The sequence below is a fragment of the Jaculus jaculus genome, chromosome X, assembly GCF_020740685.1.
Source record: "Jaculus jaculus isolate mJacJac1 chromosome X, mJacJac1.mat.Y.cur, whole genome shotgun sequence".
Classification (NCBI taxonomy): Eukaryota; Metazoa; Chordata; class Mammalia; order Rodentia; family Dipodidae; genus Jaculus; species Jaculus jaculus.
The window spans coordinates 13,634,577-13,653,508 of record NC_059125.1 but is presented as its reverse complement, the minus strand read 5'-3'; the positions used below and the strand labels follow the sequence as shown (position 1 = coordinate 13,653,508).

The 18,932-nt window shown below is 39.2% G+C and overlaps 1 protein-coding gene and 1 non-coding gene across 5 annotated transcripts in view; one reads left to right on the top strand and one right to left on the bottom strand.

The window, feature by feature from the left end:
• Window positions 1–18,932, top strand: part of Frmpd4 (FERM and PDZ domain containing 4) — a 680,790-nt gene that overhangs the window by 204,740 nt on the left and 457,118 nt on the right. The gene's annotated exons all lie outside the window — the stretch shown is intronic.
• Window positions 7,396–7,533, bottom strand: LOC123456936. Its single transcript, XR_006634796.1, has one exon. It is a non-coding gene; the product is annotated as a small nucleolar RNA SNORA70 (small nucleolar RNA).

Here is an 18,932-nt window from a genome sequence, read left to right as displayed (position 1 = left end):
CAATGAATGAAAGGTGTCTATAAATATTGTACCTGTAAGTGATGTTCAAATTTGTGAATCTTTCTGAAATCTAGACTAAAATACAAGTCATAAAATTATATAATTGAACAATATTTATTCAGTTAATCACTGTTTGCCTTCTATCAGTTAGGCATATTAGGAAGTATGTAAACTTAAGATACTTTATTAGCATAGATCAGAGTGGAACTGAAAGAAATAACCAATAACTTCAGTCCAGGTAGTAAGCCAATGACAAGAGAACACAGTGTACATGTCTTGGGAAGCACAAAAGGTGGGCAATTAAGGCAGCTTGGTGACAGCAGCCAGGCTTCCTGGATGAAGACCTGAATTGTCTTAAAACGGTCCATTGTACATTTTAGGATTCCTAAGACTCTCATGCAGATCTTACAAATACAAATATGCCTTTCCAGCTCATCTGCCCACATCTTCTATGTCAGTTTTAGGACAGAGGCTGAGGACTCTGTGCCTGTGATCTACTGGTAAGAAGTCCTCTTTGAGTATTTGCTATAAAGGATGCAGAGGAATGGTCCATGAGTAAATGAGGTAATATACCATTGAGATATTTGGGACATAAAAATCTCAATTTCAGGTATGTTATGAACATTGAGTACATATGGTTTATGTATGCTTTTATGACTCTTCTTTTTCTGAAATTTGATTGTAGACCTGTTAGACCTGCATGGGTGCCTGTGTCTCCTGAATGTGTAGGTGGTCCACTTAAGAGACAAGTGATGAGAGGACTGCATGATTAAAGCGGGACTCTAATTAGTGATACAGTGAACACCGAGAAAGCGGAGGCATCTGCTACAGTTGCTAAATATAATTGCTAGAGGAAAGTTTATAAATATTCATTTAAATGCATTTCTCAAAGGCTCATGTTTGGAACCACAGCTGCTGGGTTGCCTAAAGAAACGTAAATGCACCACAATTAATGCATTCTTAAAGGAAGAAAAACGGTATTATCTTTACCATGCAGACATTTGAGTATATACTATGGATCAGCGATTTCTATAGCTAATATTTTGCATGTCATATTTATTAGACAGTGTTACTACTTATACTTTAAAATTCAGTAGTTTCTCTGATTATGGCTTTCTAGATTTAACAGATATAAATTTAACTTGAGCCAAGTGACTAATATACTATTTAATGTCTTGTGTGATTAAGTTTTGAGTTTGCTTGCCAGAAAATTTGTCTAAAGACTATTCAAGTAAATTTCATTTTCTTTTCAAATAGAATTCTGGAAATCACATTTCATTTTAAAATTGCAAGAAAGTTCTTTTTTTGGTAAAAAGGGTGTTAGGTTAATTCTGCATGTTGTTCTATTGGGATGAGTACAGTAGTAATTACTGGCTGACCATTTGTTCTTCAGGGTATATCCAACTATGAATTAAAATCCACATTGTCATGTCATCATCTCTCATGCATGAGATTTAGTGAGTAGGCTCCTTGCTAAAGAGGTAAAATGAGCACCGGCAGATATAATGTCATGTATGGTTGATAACGAGCAAGGTTTGGCCATCAAAGATTTTTACCTCTGAGGTCTAGAGAAGTGATTCTCAACCTGCAGTGCTCTTTTGTACCTCAGGGAATGTCTGGACATTCTGACGACATTTGTTTGTTTGATTTTTTTTTTTTTTTTAGGTGCTGTTCTTTTTGGTTTGCTTCTTTTTTGTGTGTTTCATTTGGTTTGGTTTTGTGAGTCAGGGTCTCATGTAGCCTAGGCTGGCCTCCAGTCCACTATAATAGAGGATGATCTTGAACTTCTCATACTCCTGCTCCATTTCCTGAGTGCTGGGATTGTAGGAGGACACTCTGATATCTAGATGAAGAATTTTCTGTTGTCACTATCAAGGATGCCTGGGTTTGTATTAGTTTTCTTGTTGCTGTGACAAAATAGCTGATGATAAGCAATTTGAGCGATGAAGGATTTGTTTTGGAATACAAGTTCAGGGGATACAGCCCATGATGGTGAGTAAGGCATGGCAGCCAGAGCCTAAGATAGCTGGTCACATTACTTCTACAGTCATGAACCAGAGTGATGAATGCTGGTGCTCAGCTAGTTTTCTCCCTTTTATTCAGTCTAGGTATCCCAGCCAAAGGGATGATGCCACTCACAGGTAGGGTAGGTCTTCCCACCTCAATTACCCTAATTTATAAAGTCCCTTACAGACATGGCCAGAGGTTTGTTTCCTGGGTGATTCTAGTTTCAGTCAAGTTGCCAAAAAAGATTAACTATCACAGTGGTGAAACAGGCTTTTATTGGGTGTATGCCAAATATACTGCGCTATATTTTACATTTAGATGGCCAGAATAGGAGGAGATTCCTTGCCTGCCCATCATGAAAGAGTCAGGTCCACATGCCTGGTTAAGAGACATGTTAATGGGAGAAATGCCCAGCATATGTATTTGGTTATAGTTTTATGCGGCAAGAAAACCTTCGGATTGAAGACCCAGAGTGAGCTCTCCATTTTCATAGTTTGGTTGGATAAAGCTTGGATATGGTGAAATATGATTGGACAAAAAGGTGATAATTACAAGGAAAGATTTGCTCTGTAGGTTTTTCTTAGACTTTGTGCACTATTGGGCAGGTTCTTTCCTCAGACTAGGGCCCAATGATCTGCAGCCAACCAAGGTTGCTCAGAGAATGATGGTGAAAAACTGGTACAATATTTTAGACTTTATGGGTGGCTTTGGGGAAAAATGAGTTCTACTTTCCTTTTTGTAAAAAAAAAAATATATATATATATTATTTATTCATTTGAGGGAGATATAGAAGGAAAGAAGCAGATAGAGAGAAAGAATGGGCATGCCAGGACCTCCAGACACTGCAAATGAATCCAGACGCATGTGCCACCTTGTGCATGTGGTTTGTGTGGGTCCTGAGGAATTGGACCAGGATCCTTAGGCTTTGCAGGCAAGCACTTAATTGCTAATCCATGTTTCCAGCCCATGAGTTCTGACTTCTGTGGTCTGCCTAGGAGAAGGTAAATTCTTTTTTAAATGTTTTATTTATTTATTTGAGAAAGAGAGAGGGGAGAAGGGGGAGAGAAAGAGAAAGATTGGGTATACTAGCACCTCCTGCCACTTCTATTTTGTGTATGTCTTTATGTTGGTATGGGTGAATCAAACTCAGGGCATTCAGGCTTTGCAAACAAGCACCTTTAACAGCCAAACCAACTCTCCAGCCTGCAGAAGGTAAATTCTCTTTGCTACTGTATGCCTGGGGATGGATTGAAGATGAGAGACAGAACAAGAAAGGTCATACACAGACTGCTTCTGAGTATTCATTCTTGCATACTGTTTCCTTTTTATATTTTTTGAGACATGCTTTCACTCTTTAGTCCAGACAGTTCTGAACTCATTATATAGACCAGGCTGTCCTTGAACTCATGGAGGTCTGCTTATCTCAGCTTCCTAAGTACTGGCATTATAGGCATGACTACCATGCTTGGTTTATTGCTTTTCATTTGTGCAAGTATTTTTATGTGCCTATGTATATGTTCATATAGGTGTGGGTACACATGTGTGTATGTATGTGGAGGCTAGAAACCAACCTTGATGTTATTCCTCAGGATCTTACCTACTTATTCTTTTTTGTTGTTGTTGTTGTTGTTTTCTTTGTTTTTGTTTTTCGAGGTAGGGTCTCACTCTGATCCAGGCTGACCTGGAATTAACTATGTAGTCTCAGGGTGTCCTTGAACTCATGGCGATTCTCCTACCTCTGCCTCCCGAGTGCTGGGATTAAAGGTGTGTGCCACCACACCTGGCAATTACCTACTTCTTTTTGAGGCAGGGTCTCTTGCTGGCCTGGAGCTTACCAGTTAGGCTAGACAGACTGGCCAACAAGCTACGGGGATCTCCTGTGTCCACCTTCCCAGTGTGAAGACTACCATGCTTGGCATTTTGTATGGATTCTGGGGATTGATTGCAGGCTCTCATGTTTGTAAGGCAAACACATTCCCCAATTAGTCATCTCCTCAGCCCTAGCATATTGTTTTCTGAGCCCCACTACATTGCATACAGCAGCTCTATGACAGAGAATTAGCTGACCCCAAATTAAACATTGTGCTTAGGATGAGAAACCACCCTCTTTCACCAAGAGTCTGATGGGAAGCAAAGGCAGTGTGAATTAAAGCAGAAGCCACAAATGGCATCTGTTAGCTTTAGTAAGTGTTGTGAATTGCTATAAGTTGTGTTCATTTCTAGATTTCTTCAAAAGCAGTACTAACTTTGTTAGTAATTGTACGACATAAATTCTTAAGAGAAATGTACAATTAAAAATATCCTCAGCCATTACATCTCTGAAGATGATATAATATAACCATTTTATTAAGTTCAACTGAAAAATGGCTGATTTTTAAATCTATTTATATCAAATGCAATGAATTTTGTTGACACTTGTCACATTTTTTTTCTTTTTATGTTACTATTTTACATATACTTCTTCACAAGGTTATCCAGGTAAATCCACTGTGTGATGTTATTCCTTTCAGCATTAGAGAGAGTACCATAGAAAGCCTTGGGGATCTTTGGAGTCCTAGTTTTCTCCTTAATTGTCAAAAGACTGGTTGAAAGCTAGGCATGTAGCTGCTAGGTGCATCAATCACACTATCTGGTTTAGAAAGAAAAAAAAAACTTTATCATTATAGTTATGGTGATCATGGAAAATGGCATGCACAGCTTAGCATTTTTGATGATACTAAAATTGTTAAAATTTATATTCAGTGAAGAATGTTTAGTTTTGAATTAATGAAGCTCCTATTGCCATTTTAAGATCTGAATACTGAAGCCATTTGAATTTTAAGGCCCTTTATGACTGCATAATTTGTTTTTAAAATCGACGGCAGAGACATAGATGCATATATATGCTGTCTTGTCACTATCGCGATACTGATTTTCTTTATTCTGTTTCATTCTAAGAACATGGAGGAAATTTCAGGAATATTAAGTAACTTGAATTGTGCCGTGTATGTGTGTGTGTGTTTGTGTGTGTCTTCTGATTGTCTTCCGGAAGAGTATGATTTGTTTAGGATGAGAACATAATGGTTCCATTTATTCAGTTAGCTTTCCATATATTGATGTAAGTTTCCCCTGGAGCAAAAATTGTGCCTAGTTGGAGAAGAGGTAAAATGAGAAATGGATTTCATCTCATACCTGTGACTGACTGACTGACGACTGACTATGGAAGTGGTTGCCTGAAAGGCCTGGAGGCTGAAAAACATTCTATTTGGTTAGCAGTGTCTTTTGTCAGCATAGAAAAGAGGGTGTGAGAAATGCTATCTTAGCCTAGTGCCCTCCTTGCTAGGTCCTCAGCCTTCAGCAGATTCCAAAGCTGAAGGTGCAACATTTTACAGTGTGGGGATTCATGTTGCTTTCAGTGTTTTTTTTTTTTTTTTTTTTTTTTTTTTTGTGTGTGTGTGTGTGTGTGTGGTGTGCACATGTGTGTATCTGTGTTTGTATACATGTGGCACATGTGCATAGGAGGGTGCATATAGAGTTCAAAAGATTGATGTTGGATGTCTTTCCGGGTTACTCTCCACTTTATTTAGTGAGACAGGGTCGCTCTGTGAACCTAGAGTTCACTGATTTAGCTGGTCTAGCTAGTTAGCTTGGTCTGAGGATCCTTCTGTCTCATGTATGATTCAGGGTTCACTAGAAGAAGAGAACTGATAGAATGACTATGGATTTTAAAGGGGATTTATTAGATTGGTTTACAGGATATGGATTGGGCAGTCCAACAATGGCTGTCTACAGGCTAGAGTCGGAGAACCTGGTAGCTTCTCAATCCACAAGGCTGAGTATCAGTAGTCGCAATTTGGTGCTGAAGGACTGGAGTATGCCTGAAAAGCCATTGGTCTTTGGTCCACATTGGAAGTCTGAATACACTGGGATCTGATGTCAGTGAAGGGTATCAGCAACAGGGTAAATGTACTCACCAGTAAGGAGTAAAGATGGGTAGATGAAAGGTACTCTTCTGGAACCATTTGTTTGCTTGTTTGTTTGTTTGTTTGTTTTAGTTAGGCTGCTGCTGGAAGGGATGCCCTCTGTGGGGGGAAGGTCTACCTCCCTTACTTAATCCTTCTTGGACATGCACTTTCAGACTTGTCCAGGAGACCTCTCTCTTCCTTGATTACTGATCTGATCAAGTCAACAATAGAGATTTAACAGTCACACTCTGCTTCCCCAGAGCTAGGGTTACAAAGATGTTTACCATCATGTCTGGGATGTACATGGGTGCTGGGAAAATCTTGAGGGTCTCCATTCTTGTGTGACATGTACTTTACCCACTGAGCCACCTCTCAAACCCATTTTCTATATTCAAAAATATAAAATGATAAATAAACCTTTGTAACATGTATGACTTGTTCTTGAATGTTCATTTTGGGCCTTTGCTATTTGATTAAATTTCATGTTTGATCATGTATCATGGGATCTGTGTTTTACAACAGGGAGAGGTTCCTTATGATACTCTCACTCACCTTGTTTCTTCTTCTTCTTCTCCCTTTTTCTTTACCTCCTCCTCCCCCTCCTCCTCTTCCTCCTCTTTCTCCATTCTACTTCTTCTCTTGCTCTTGCTCTTCCTTCTTCATTTTTTACCTTGAGTATTTCACCAAATGTTATTTATATATCCTGCAATATGGCAGTTTTGCACCCAAATAAAATGCTGAATTTGATGGCACACAGCTGTCATCCCAGCATTGGGAAGCAGAAAACATGAAGATCCCTAGGACTTATTGGCTAGCTAGTCAAACTGTACTGGTGCACTCAAGGTTCAATGAAAGACACTATCTCAAACAAAAAATAAGCTGAACAGAAACTGAGGCGGATACCCTACACACATGGACACATGCATATACACATACATATACCACACACAAGTAAAAAAAAAGTGTTTTTTTGTATTTTGTAACAAGATGGAGCATGATTTTGAACTTCCTCTTTGTGTGTATTGTACTGTGGGATTTATTGAGTGAGCATGGTTGGTAAGGTAATGAACAGCAGAAGCAGTCATGAGTGCAAAACTCACCACTTGTCCAGGGGACCACAATTGGGAATATATTTGACCCCACAGCAATCAGGAATGACATGCTCCTCAGCTACCATATCTTCAAAGTCATCTGCATTAAACTTGGTGAAGCCCCACTTCCTTGGCATGTGGATTTTGTGGTGGCTGGGAAACTTGAACTTGTCTCTGCACAGGACCTCAATCACATGCTTTTCATCCTGAAGCTTTGTGCAGATGGGCATAATAACCTGTCCAATCTGAACCTTGGCCACTGTGCCTGAAACTTTCCAAAAGCACCCTATATACCTGTCTGGAACCTAGATTAGGAATAGCATGAGATCAGTAATATGTATATCCAACCAGAAAACTGTCTCCAAGGTCCCTTAAGGCCACTAGTACAAGCAACAGGTTACTTACTACACTACCAAGGAGGCTTCTGTCTGCAGTCGTGGCACACCAGAGCCCTAGGAGGAAAGGAACCCAGTCTGTTTAATTGGCTATAGATATACTTCCTTTATTTTTCTTTATGAAGACAATTGCTCTTTATCTCATGGCAAAATACTTCTTAAATGTGTTGTCAATATTTAAAAGTTACTATTTTATGTGTGTATCTGTGTGTGTCTGAGTGTATGTGCATATGGTGTGTGTGTGTGTGTGTGTGTGTGTGTGTGTGTGTGTGTGCGTGTGTGTGTGTGCGTGTGTATTCCTCCTGCAAGTTCACTAGTCTAGCTGGCCCATGACCTTTGGGATTCTTATGGCTCCACCTCCCGTGGACATAAGTATGTTGGAATCACAGATAACGTGCCACTTTGTGTTTGGCTTCATGTGGGTGCTGGGTAGGTGATCTCTGGTTGTTAGGCTTGCAAGCAATTGTGTTTAACTTCTGTGTCATCTCTCCAGGCCTAAAATTTAGTCTTTATTTTGCAAAAATTCTTTTCTGATATTAATGGGCAGTGCTCATATTAAACTTTCCAGCGGCTCATTTTGACACGTACCTATATTTTATTTGTCATTTCAAGAAGAAAAATATTAAACAGTGAAGAAACAATTAGCTGCTTTTCAAGAGAAACCTGTTTTGCAATTCTAGACCATTTAGAAAATGGCTATTTGTCAGCACTTCCATTATCATATATTCTGAAATTAATATATTGTTGATGAAAATGATAGGTATTCACTGTCCAAACCTTCATAGCTGCATGATTAATATCTTTGAAACAGAATATTTTATCCTGTGGGAAATGCACCAGATTTAAGGTTTCAGTGGGTTCTAAACACATGTTTTAAAATATGAAAATTAACAAATCCCAATTAGTTTCCAGGACAACTGATTATTGCCAAGGAATGTGGACATTTACTGGGTTCATTGGTTCAGAATCAAAATTGATGGCTGATTGGTGGGTGTGGGCTGAAAATGGAGGTTGACAGGTTAGAAAATTCAGCCATTCAACATATGGCTTGACATCTCTCCATCTTTTCTTTTTCAGTATGACAAGCACAGATCTTAATTTTGTAGTGAAAGTAGTGTTGGAGCCCTATTACAAGAAGGGACTCCTCGTAAAAATATTAATAGAAATGGTTCCACAGGACCACATTCTGTACCGTTAACGATAAAACTCAGAGCTAAAGACACATTTACTCCATGCATTTCAAATTTTCATTTCTGCATTTTATAAAGAACATAAAATATTACCATAATAAGGCAAATGAATAATTTAGTAGAGTCTAGATCGGGGTGGCCAACAAGGCCCCTGTGGCTTAATATGTCCCTTTTTCACTTTCATTTTGCATCAAAGCAGTATAAGTAAATGTGAAAAAAAAAAACAAGACTGAAAAATCTGAGAATTCTTTAATCTTCTTTTGTGTGAGATGTGTGCACATGTATGTGTATGCATGTTCACATGTTGCATACATGTTTACATGAGTTGAGTATGGAGACAAGAGGTCAAAATTGAGTGTCTTTCTCAAACACTATCCACTTTTTGTTTGTTTGATTGTTTGTTTGTTTGGAGTCAGACAAGGTCTCTCCCTAAACCTGGAGCCTACGAGTTTGAGTAGGCAGGCTAGCCAGCAAGGCTAGGGATCTTCCTATCAACACCTCCCCAGTACTAACATTGCTCCCCCTCTTGGATTTGACCTGGGTACCTCAGGCTGGCATGCCAAGCACTTTTCTGACTGAGCCATGTCCCCAGCTCTGGCTTTGTGCTTTTATATATAAAGTTTCCCAACCCTTATTGTTGAGGTGACCTACCTAGTCTCTCATGCAGGCATCGTTTCTCACTATGTCTTCATGCACTTTCTCAAAGGCAGGTGGACATTGTAATGGGCTGCAGAGATTTTTCCAAAAGCTGAAGCTGGACTCATCCCCGGACCCATTCCCAGCAGTTCTAATCTGATCAGCATAGGGAGAAATCAGGGTGCTGGGTACATCCGTGATGTACATCCATGTGTGTCAGTGTTCCTCTGCAGGCAGGGGCTGCCCCCAGAGAGCCATAGAGAACACTTTTTCCCTGAACATTATCACTCGAAGACATTTCAGGAGGGTTGACCCCAGATGTAGTAGAAAGAGGATAGGTTTGGGCATAGCACCCACTGTCAAATCTTACCCTCCCTCCAACAACTCCACTCAGGGTCAAGAAGAAATGAAATTGCTGTCATCAACACATTGATTCCCAGACTGGAGGAGGAAAACCCAAGGCTTCTATTGTCTATGTTTTCAGTGATTTTCTTGGCTCACTGGTGCCTATTTTAATCACAGAACAATGACAATCTTTTGGCAAAAGTCCTGGTAGTTATCTAACATTCAAATGTCAATGGAAGATGATCTGCAGGTTCTAGAAGTTTGGCTATGGTCGATTTCTTTTCTTGCATGCAGGCTTAGGCATTGCGGATTATTTCAGTAATAATCCTATTTCTAAAAACCTGGCACATAGTGTTATTTTGCAGCTCTGCTCAGGGCTGTTGTTGTAAACACTGTTTATAGAACCTTTATCAGCATTTGCCTCTGGAATTTATAAAGTCCTTAGTATAATTTTCTGAGAAACTACTGTTTTTATTGTTTGTTTTTGCTTTTCATTTTAATAGAGTTGGCACATATGGAGTATTTAGGAAATAGAAGTTTATATCCTATAAAATAACTTTTGAATCTAAAGCACTTTTACCTTAGCCATTTAAAATGATTGATTAGTTAATTGACAAAGCCAGGTACTGTTCTCCTCATTTTACAAATGAGGAAACGATGCAAAAGGAAGACAGGGGACTTCTTTAAGGCTGGGTATCAATGTAGGAGCAATTGAGTACTGGAAGTCAAGGTCCCCAGATCCCTAGGACAGACATTCCCAGCTAATACTTTCCTCCTCTGTGCAATAGCTAAGCCTGTCAGTGTCCCACTGGTCTATATTCTGCATGAATATGGAGCCCCTGCAGATGCTATTAAAAAAACACATGAACAAATTGTTGCTCCTTCCCTGGGGAAAATATCTTCAAATTTTATGAATATATTTTACTTGAAATGGCAAAACTACAAATAGATCAATTGGGAAACAGACATCTTGCTTTTCAAAATTAAGCAGAGACTCCAGGTAGGTTGCTTCATCCATAGAGCAGCTGAGGTTGTGCAGAGCCCAGTGATCATCAGCCAGTAGCTTTCTTAGTGATAGAAGATGGCATGTGGTTGTGTTACTTCTTTAATTGGGAATGATTTGGAAAATACTGTAAAGACTTGACTAGCTAAATGACAAGGAAAATAGAAACATGCCATTGTAACTGCAAAGAATAACTAAATCCTAAAAAAAATTGTTAAGAGCTTATTAAAAATTATAATTTCCAGACTAAGTACCCACAGAGAACTTCTTCTTATATTAATCACTTTGAATACTTTTGACAATGACCTCAGGGCAGAGCTAGAAAATCAATTATGAAACAGGAATCACTTCTCTGTGTATACATTCTAAGGCAGCAAAATAAATGTCTTTCCACAACAGTTACTAAGCCACATCTATTCACTAAAGGTCCCAGCTAATTGAGTTTATAGTTGTGATACTTTAAGGATATGGAGACTTTTTTTTTTTTCTGATCATAAATGTCCTCTGCAACATTTGTCCTGGAAAGAAATGGGACCTTCTTGATCATTTATTAGATGAATAGTTGTTTCATAGTGCAATCATATCTGGATAGAGAAGTGAATTATATCATCTGTAAATTATAAAGATAATGGACAGAAATATCTGTTTATACTGTGATTTTTTTTATTATGACTTGATATGTGTCCTCGTGAAGGTTACAGTCTAGTTGAGGGAGCCTGTCAATAAACAGAGCAAGTTAAATAAAATCAGGTGTTGTTAATGTTCTAAGGAAATATTAAGTGATCCTTAAGAAGCAGCATATATTCTACACTGACTTTGGATGCTTGCATCAATTCAGTGGGTGGGAAAGCTTGCAACCCTGTTGTGTTGTGTTTACTGTTTAAGGCACAGCATGTTCACACTGGTTCTCTTAAGCTCCAGAGGATGCTGTCAAGGAGGCTTTGGAGGATACTATGCCTAATGTGATGTGTCTGCGTGTATATGTGTGTGTGCATGTGTGTGTGTGTGTGTGTGTGTGTGTGTGTGTGTGTGTTCGCACACAATAGAAACACTGAGCTTAGGAAACTCCCCATTGTGAAAGGGTATGCTAGAATCTCAAGAGAGAGGTCTTTATTTAGTAGCTTACAAAGGAAGACAAAGGAAGATTTTCCTACCCTTTTCTGTCTTAGGGTGTGGGCCAGGGTATAAGGGATGGACTTCTACTTTTCTGTCAGAGTATGGAAATCTGTGACACAAGAGTATGCAGTCTTTAACTTCTCAGACTGTTTCCTTTTTTGTTTATTATTATTATTATTATTATTATTATTATTATTTATTTTATGAGAGAGAGAGAGAATTGGCATTCCAGGACCACTAGCTAGTACAGTTGAACTCCAGATGTTTGTTCCACTTTGTGCACTTGTGTCTCCTTGTGTGCCTGGCTTACGTGGGTACTGGAGAGTTGAACCTGGATACTTTGGCTTCACAGGCAAGTATCTTAACAACTAAACCATCTCTCGAGCCCCCAAAACTGTTTTCTATCAGATACCCTTGCACAAAGTTACCAGTGCTCTTGACTAGGCAGCCATACAGAAACACCAGAATTCTCTTCCACAATGAAATAAAGTATTGTAGTGTAGGGTAACTGAAGGGTGTCAGGCAAATGAGGAGCTGGCCTCAGAACTGCTGCAGGAAGAGAGGGAGGACCCAGCCTTAAAAGAGTGGGAGAGGCTTTGAAAAGAGAACAACATGAGACACAGTAGACCATGTGCCTGACAAGACTGACAGCAAGGCAAGAGCTTCCCAGCAAGCATAAAAGTGGCCAGGTAAGGTGTGCAAATTTGAATGTAAAAATACCCTCTTAGGCTCATGAACTGAAATACTTGGTTCCCAGTAATGTGACATTGCTTAAGAAATTCTGAAACCTTTTTGACAGTGGAGCTTGCTGGAGGAAGTGTCATCATTGAAGGCAAGCTTTGAGGTGTTATAGTCTAGTCCTACTTGTTATTCCTTGTCTGCTTTCTGGCTCTGCTCTGATGTGGCACTGGTGTACTACTCCTGGTATTCCTTCCCCACCAGGATGGAGCCTGCCATCTGGAACTGTAACCCAAATTAAACCTTTTTTCCCTAAGTGGCTTCCAGTTGGGTATTTGTTCACAACAATGGAAAAGTAACTGATGCAGAGGGTGAAGATACCAGGTCACTTTGGACCTGGTAGATTGTGGTTTATATCAGGAAACTACCTGAAGGTGGTAAGAAACTGATTGCAGTGATTTGTGTAAAATGTGTCCCATAGCCTCAAGTATTTGTGATTAAGTTTCCTACTGAATCCCCAGGTGGTGGAGTCATTAGGTGGTAGAGCCTTGCTAGAGAAGGTGTGATGCTAGTGGTGGACCTTGGAGTTGATTAGTCTAGCCTATTGGGTGTTCAGAGCCATCTTGCTCTTGCTGTTCCTCACTGCTATGAGTATGTGGTAAAATCAACCAGCTTCCTCCGCCATGTTAAATTGTGAGCCTAAAATAAACCATTTCCTTCCATGAGCCACATCTGATTAGATTGTTCCAACAATGATAGTGTGCCTTCTATACCTACACTGTTCCCTAAGGATGAGTGTCCTGTACTTTTAGATTATACCTTTGAACCATATAGTGGATAATTGAATCAATTTAGCTGGTCACAAGGAGCATTTAATTTTTAAATCATGAGGCATAATGGACAGAAAACATCAGAGAGACTTACATGGAATGGAGTAACTTAGATGAGTATTGATTAGTGAAGCTTTTGTTTGTCACATTTCATTAATATTAGGTTGTACATTTTCCCCATTTTCATCTATCTCCTAAAGCCAAGGTGAGTTTTACTATTACTGGCATCTAAGATATTATGAAGTATGGCATGTGTATGCCAAGTGGGTTGCTATGCAATACCTTTTTCTGACTGTAGTTCACAGTTAGTTTAGTATCTCTAGAGGCCTAGTTAATAGTAGCAAGTTTAGAGTAGCCTGTAGAAGGTAGAATACTACCTACAATTGGATGACTCCAGTCTGGGTGGGTGATTCAGAGGAAATATGTGTAATCATGCACTTTGGGAGCAAATAGAGTTGTCACGTTAGCCAAGTACATTAGACAACTATGATCAAGCTATCACCTCTAGGCATCTACTATCAAATGTAGTTGGGGCAAGAAAGGGGGCTCAGCAGACAAAAGGCTCCTGGGAACCAGCAACATTTGGCACTTCTTACAACATGTGTTCTTATTGAGTGAACAAGCTGGAATGAAGCCGCAGCCTTCAGAAGTCTGTGGCTACCCGGATGGCCACCAAAGTCTTAGGTAGAAAGAACCAGACTCAGTTTTTATGAGAAGTCAGCCTGATTCTTAGTGCTGGGTTCATCCTTGTGACCTTATTTCAACCAAGTCCATCATTTCATAGCTTTTCATTGTACAGCCTTTACTTCTCCAGAAGGATTGCATTAGAGACATTTTGTTCAGCAAGAAAATTCACCTGACTCTGCTCTGGGGATTGGCGTGGTGGGGGGGCAGTCTCATGTAGAAAGACTAGGTCTCTGGGAGTAAAGGGAAGTCAGACAAGAACCCTATGGATACAACAAGGGCACCTGTTGCAGTCCGGTTCGCATTGCTGGTAGAAATCACCTAACCAAGAGCAGCTTCTGTGAAAAAGAGTTTTATTTTGGCTTACAGGCTCAAGGGGAAGCTCCACGATGGCAGGGGAAAACGATGGCATGAGCAGAAGATGGACATCACCCCCTGGCCAACAGAAGGTGGACCACAGCAACAGGAGTGTGTGCCAAACACTGGCATGGGGAAACTGGCTATAAAGCCCATAAACCCACCCCCAACAATACAGACCCTCCAGGGGGCATTAATTCCCAAATATCCATCAGCTGGGAACCTAACATTCAGAACACCTAATTTTATGGGGGACACCTGAATCAAACGACCACAGCACCATAGCCACAGAATGTTGATTTAAGTATTTTGGAATTCTGTCTTTCTATAACTAGGTAAAATTTCTTATAGAATAGGGCTGAGCTTCTGGATAGTATATATATTAGGATCCTAGGGTTTGCCAACAAATAGGACAGTACAGGAAACTGTGTAATGACATTGAAGCAAAACCTGGCATTTAATTCCTTCTCTAAATTCTCTCTGCCAAAGTCTGGCCTTCATTTCTCTGGTGTCCATAGGAAAGATGGCTATCAGTTTTGTCTTCAGTATCAAGGCTACCCTGCAGCCTTGTTGTTACTCACTGCATGATTTTGGCCTCGCAAGAATACATAGTTTGAGTTACATAACATTTTCCCAAAGAACTGAACTTAGCCATAAGTTATCATGTGACAAACACACATATTCCAGATTATATCTAAAATGAATGAAATCATTGAAGGCTCCCCAGGACTATGCAATTAGCACGTGATCATTTGTGCTTTACTTTATCCTGTGTTCAAGGCATAGCTTCCATCCTCGTGTGTGACCTTTCTAATATCAACAGGCATTTCTTGGGTGGGAGAAATGGCACAGTGGCTAAAGGAGCTTGCTTGCAAAGCAACATGGCCTGGATTTGATTCCCTGGTACTCACATAAAGCCAGATGCTCAATGTGTTTCATGCATCTAGAGTTTGTTTGCAGGGGCAAGAGACCATGGTGTGTCCTGCTCTCTCCCTCTTACTCTCTCTCATTCTCTCATTCTCCTTCTCTTTCTCAGACAACAGACTCTGGAACGTCCATTCTGTCTTTTTCTCATTCATTCTCTCTCTTACTCTCTCTCTCTCTCTCTGCTTTCAAATAAATATTTGTTTTAAATAAAGCTCTTTCTTGAGCTTGACAAAATGACACAATTCACATGCTCATTACTCATTGTCCAGGGTAACTCTTTGGAGTTTTAAACATCATTTTCATGTATTATGAGGACAGATTCTACTCATTAACTGCAAAGCGGTTTGAAAATAAACAAGTTCCAGAGAGGGTTTATTGTTATTTTGGATTATCTGTAGCAAATGAAGTGCTTTCTAGTCTCAAACAATAAGTTTGCATACTCTCATGTGTGTGTGTGTGTGTGTGTGTGTGTGTGTGTGTGTGTGTGTGTGTGTGTAGACATTTTTATTTATTTGGAAGCAGAGGGAGGAGAGACAGAGAGAGAGAAGAGAGACAGAGGGGGGAGGGAAGAGAGAGAATAGGTGTACTGGGCCTCTAGCTACTCCAAGTGAACTCCAGATGCACGTGCCATTCACTGAGCATCTGGATATACGTGGGTACTGGCAAATCAAATCTGAGTCATTAGGTTTTGCAGGCAAGTGCCTTAACCACTGAGCCATCCCACAGCCCTTTTACCTGTATTTTTACAGATATAAGATATTTTTGATATGTCAAAATTAATTACTTTAGTCAATATATTTAGATAGCAATTGTGATTACTAATATCTTTGCTTATTCAGTCAGATAGTGGATATGGCAATATATAAAATTAGCTTTTACCATGTACAAACTTGTGTTTATGGTCTATGTTTGCATGACAAAATCCATTCTACTGATTCAATGAAATTCTGTGATGACAGAAAATAATTTTGTTTGCTGCAAACTCTAAATCTCTAATGGGTTTGTTTCTATTTTCATGATGTTTCCTTCTCCCTAAGTACAAACTAAATATTCCAGAAGAGGAAAGTATCTTAAATCAATCCAGTCTGCTTCCCTTTTTCTATCAGTGAAAAATATCATTTGTCGTAAAATAATGTCTCAGTTTCATTTTTTTTTTACATAGGATTCACATGTAATACTTCATTTTGAAACCAAAAACAACATTGTTGAATGAATACTGAGGACATAATGATTTTAATCTTTGGGATTGAAGCCTATCAATTTCACTTAGAGAGTTTGAACATTGAAGGAAATACTGACAGATACATGTGGTATGTAACATCCCCTCCCCTGCAAATTTCTATCTGATATTTCATAGGACATAGAATACAGCTGCAGGGTGTGAAATGACTACTTAGTAAATTCATGAAAAGTGGTCTGTAAAACTGAGAATGATACTGGTTTTAGTGGTTCATGGCTATAATTCCAGCAGGTGGACCTCTGTAAGTTCAAGGCTAGATTGCTCTACATAGCCAGCTTCAAATCATCCAGGGCTATACATTGCACCTTTTCTCAAATCTCAAAAAAAAGTGATAAGGTAAATAAAATTTTAAAAAAATAGCATTTTACATAACTGCCCTCAAATTGTAGCACTTGGAAGTACTATATTTGTGCCACATAGGCTCTCCATTACAACCACTGAGCTCTAGAGGTCTGGTATAATGAAAGAAGCCACAGACAATATGTAGACAATTAGGTAAAATAAAACTTTATTTAGCAAACAAAGTTCCAGTTGGGTCTGGCCTGTCTCTTTAGTACTCAAAGATCAGTCCATACACGTGGAACATACAATATTTCCTGGCGATCGTGAGAGATGAAGAATATCAGGTCCCTGCAGACGCACTGTGTTGGAATCTACATTTTAACAAGATCCTCTGGGAAAGTCATATGCCCCCTCAAGTGGGAGGAGTGCCACTTCAAACTGCTCTTTAAAGTCAAGTCACTACTTGATTCTAAGACAGCTCTGTGAAGTTAGTATTTTGATTACTCTGGGGCTTCATAGTAGCTGGTTATGAATCAACTGCTTCACTGTGGCCTTGAAAATGATAGAAATTGGAGATCTTTATCTGGGCTACCAATAAACTCCACTTCCTGCTGTGAGTCTTCTCATGGTTAGTTTTATGAGATTTTAGGCAAGCTTCCTCTCTCCACATCTGCAAAAGGCACCATAGCATGTGCAGGTCTGTGATTGTGTAATGGCTACTATTGTAGAAATCACTTAAACCCCACTGCATTTGGCTTTTGGTAAGGAATGCCGCCTCCTTTAAGTCAAAGGGACCAAGTCCACATTTCTGCCTATGGCTCTGGGTAGAGAAGTTGCATTCTAAGCCTACTTCTCTGAAGTAGTTGGGTAGGTGTTGGATAACTATTAAAACAAAATGACCTTAAAACTCCTATTCAGGAAAGGAGTAAATGCTGTAACACAGGTTTGGGTCTCAGATAGTGAGCTCCTCCTCACATCTCACATGTCCCATGAATGGTTTCTCCTTCACAGTGCAAGATTTCCCTCTTCTCCCTGAGAAGCCATGCAACCACTACCCTCCCTCTACTGGGTAATTAAAAGTACCTTTCTATGAACTTCAGATTGCATCATTTTCTTGCGTGGTGATAGGTATATCTTGGGGCTCCAGTAAGCAGTTCATCTCACTCTTTGAATCTTAAATCTGGACATAAAAGTTCAATTTTTAAAGAAAGTTTTTCTTAATTTTTGCCTGAAAAAAATATTGGTTATGGGCACTGGTGAGTGAAGGGATGTATGGGGTGAGATATTTCCTATATAAATTTCTGTGTAAGTACTATAGTCTTTAGTTTCTGAATAGATGTTGTTCATCTGCCACTTTGTGCTAAAATTTCTACCATAAAGAATCATAAAGAAACATATTGGTAAACAAAAACCCTTTAAATTTTGGATTTTTCTTTCTATATATTTAAAACTTTGCTATTGCTTCATTTTCATTTTTGGTGCATTATATCTTTATACATATATGCATGCATGTTTATGTATATACATATAATTTGAATTCTGTAGCTGATTCCCACAATTCACATTCACATGTCATGACTATAATGTGCCTATTCTCTATAAGGAGGAGAACTTGCATTTAGTCATATTTGTTTTAGTAATCATGACCCTCAAATATCCTTCCAGTCTGATGAAACCCAATTCATTTACCTTGCTTATAAAAACAAACAAAAAATCGCTTCATATTATGTAGTAATCAAACTATTAAGTTTTTAAAATTTTGAACTTTGTTTTTTGTTTGGTTCTTTCCTGACTTTGTGGTATGCGGATTTTCAGTTTATTCATTTGTGCGTAATAGCAGTGGCCAGAGGGAGTAAGTCAAGGTCAGCTAGGGAGCAACTATTGAGTCTACCTCCTGTGGTGCTGCATAGAAAATCTGAGTTAGATTTTCACTGGAGTATTTCATCAGTTTCCAGAAAAATGAAATTACCACCTCTAATTTCTGCATCTGCTAATATACTGTGCCTTCAAGAGGATCCCATTTTTGTCCATCTTTACCTTGTTCATATTCTGTCCACTCTGAATTTTGTATCATGTCTTGGCTAGCAGAATTCAGAGACAGTGATGATGTACCCACAAGGGAATTCGCACAGTTTTGCTGCATTTTATCTTGGGACAGTTCTCAGTACTCATGAGAGTAATACCATTGGAAGATGATAGGCCACCAA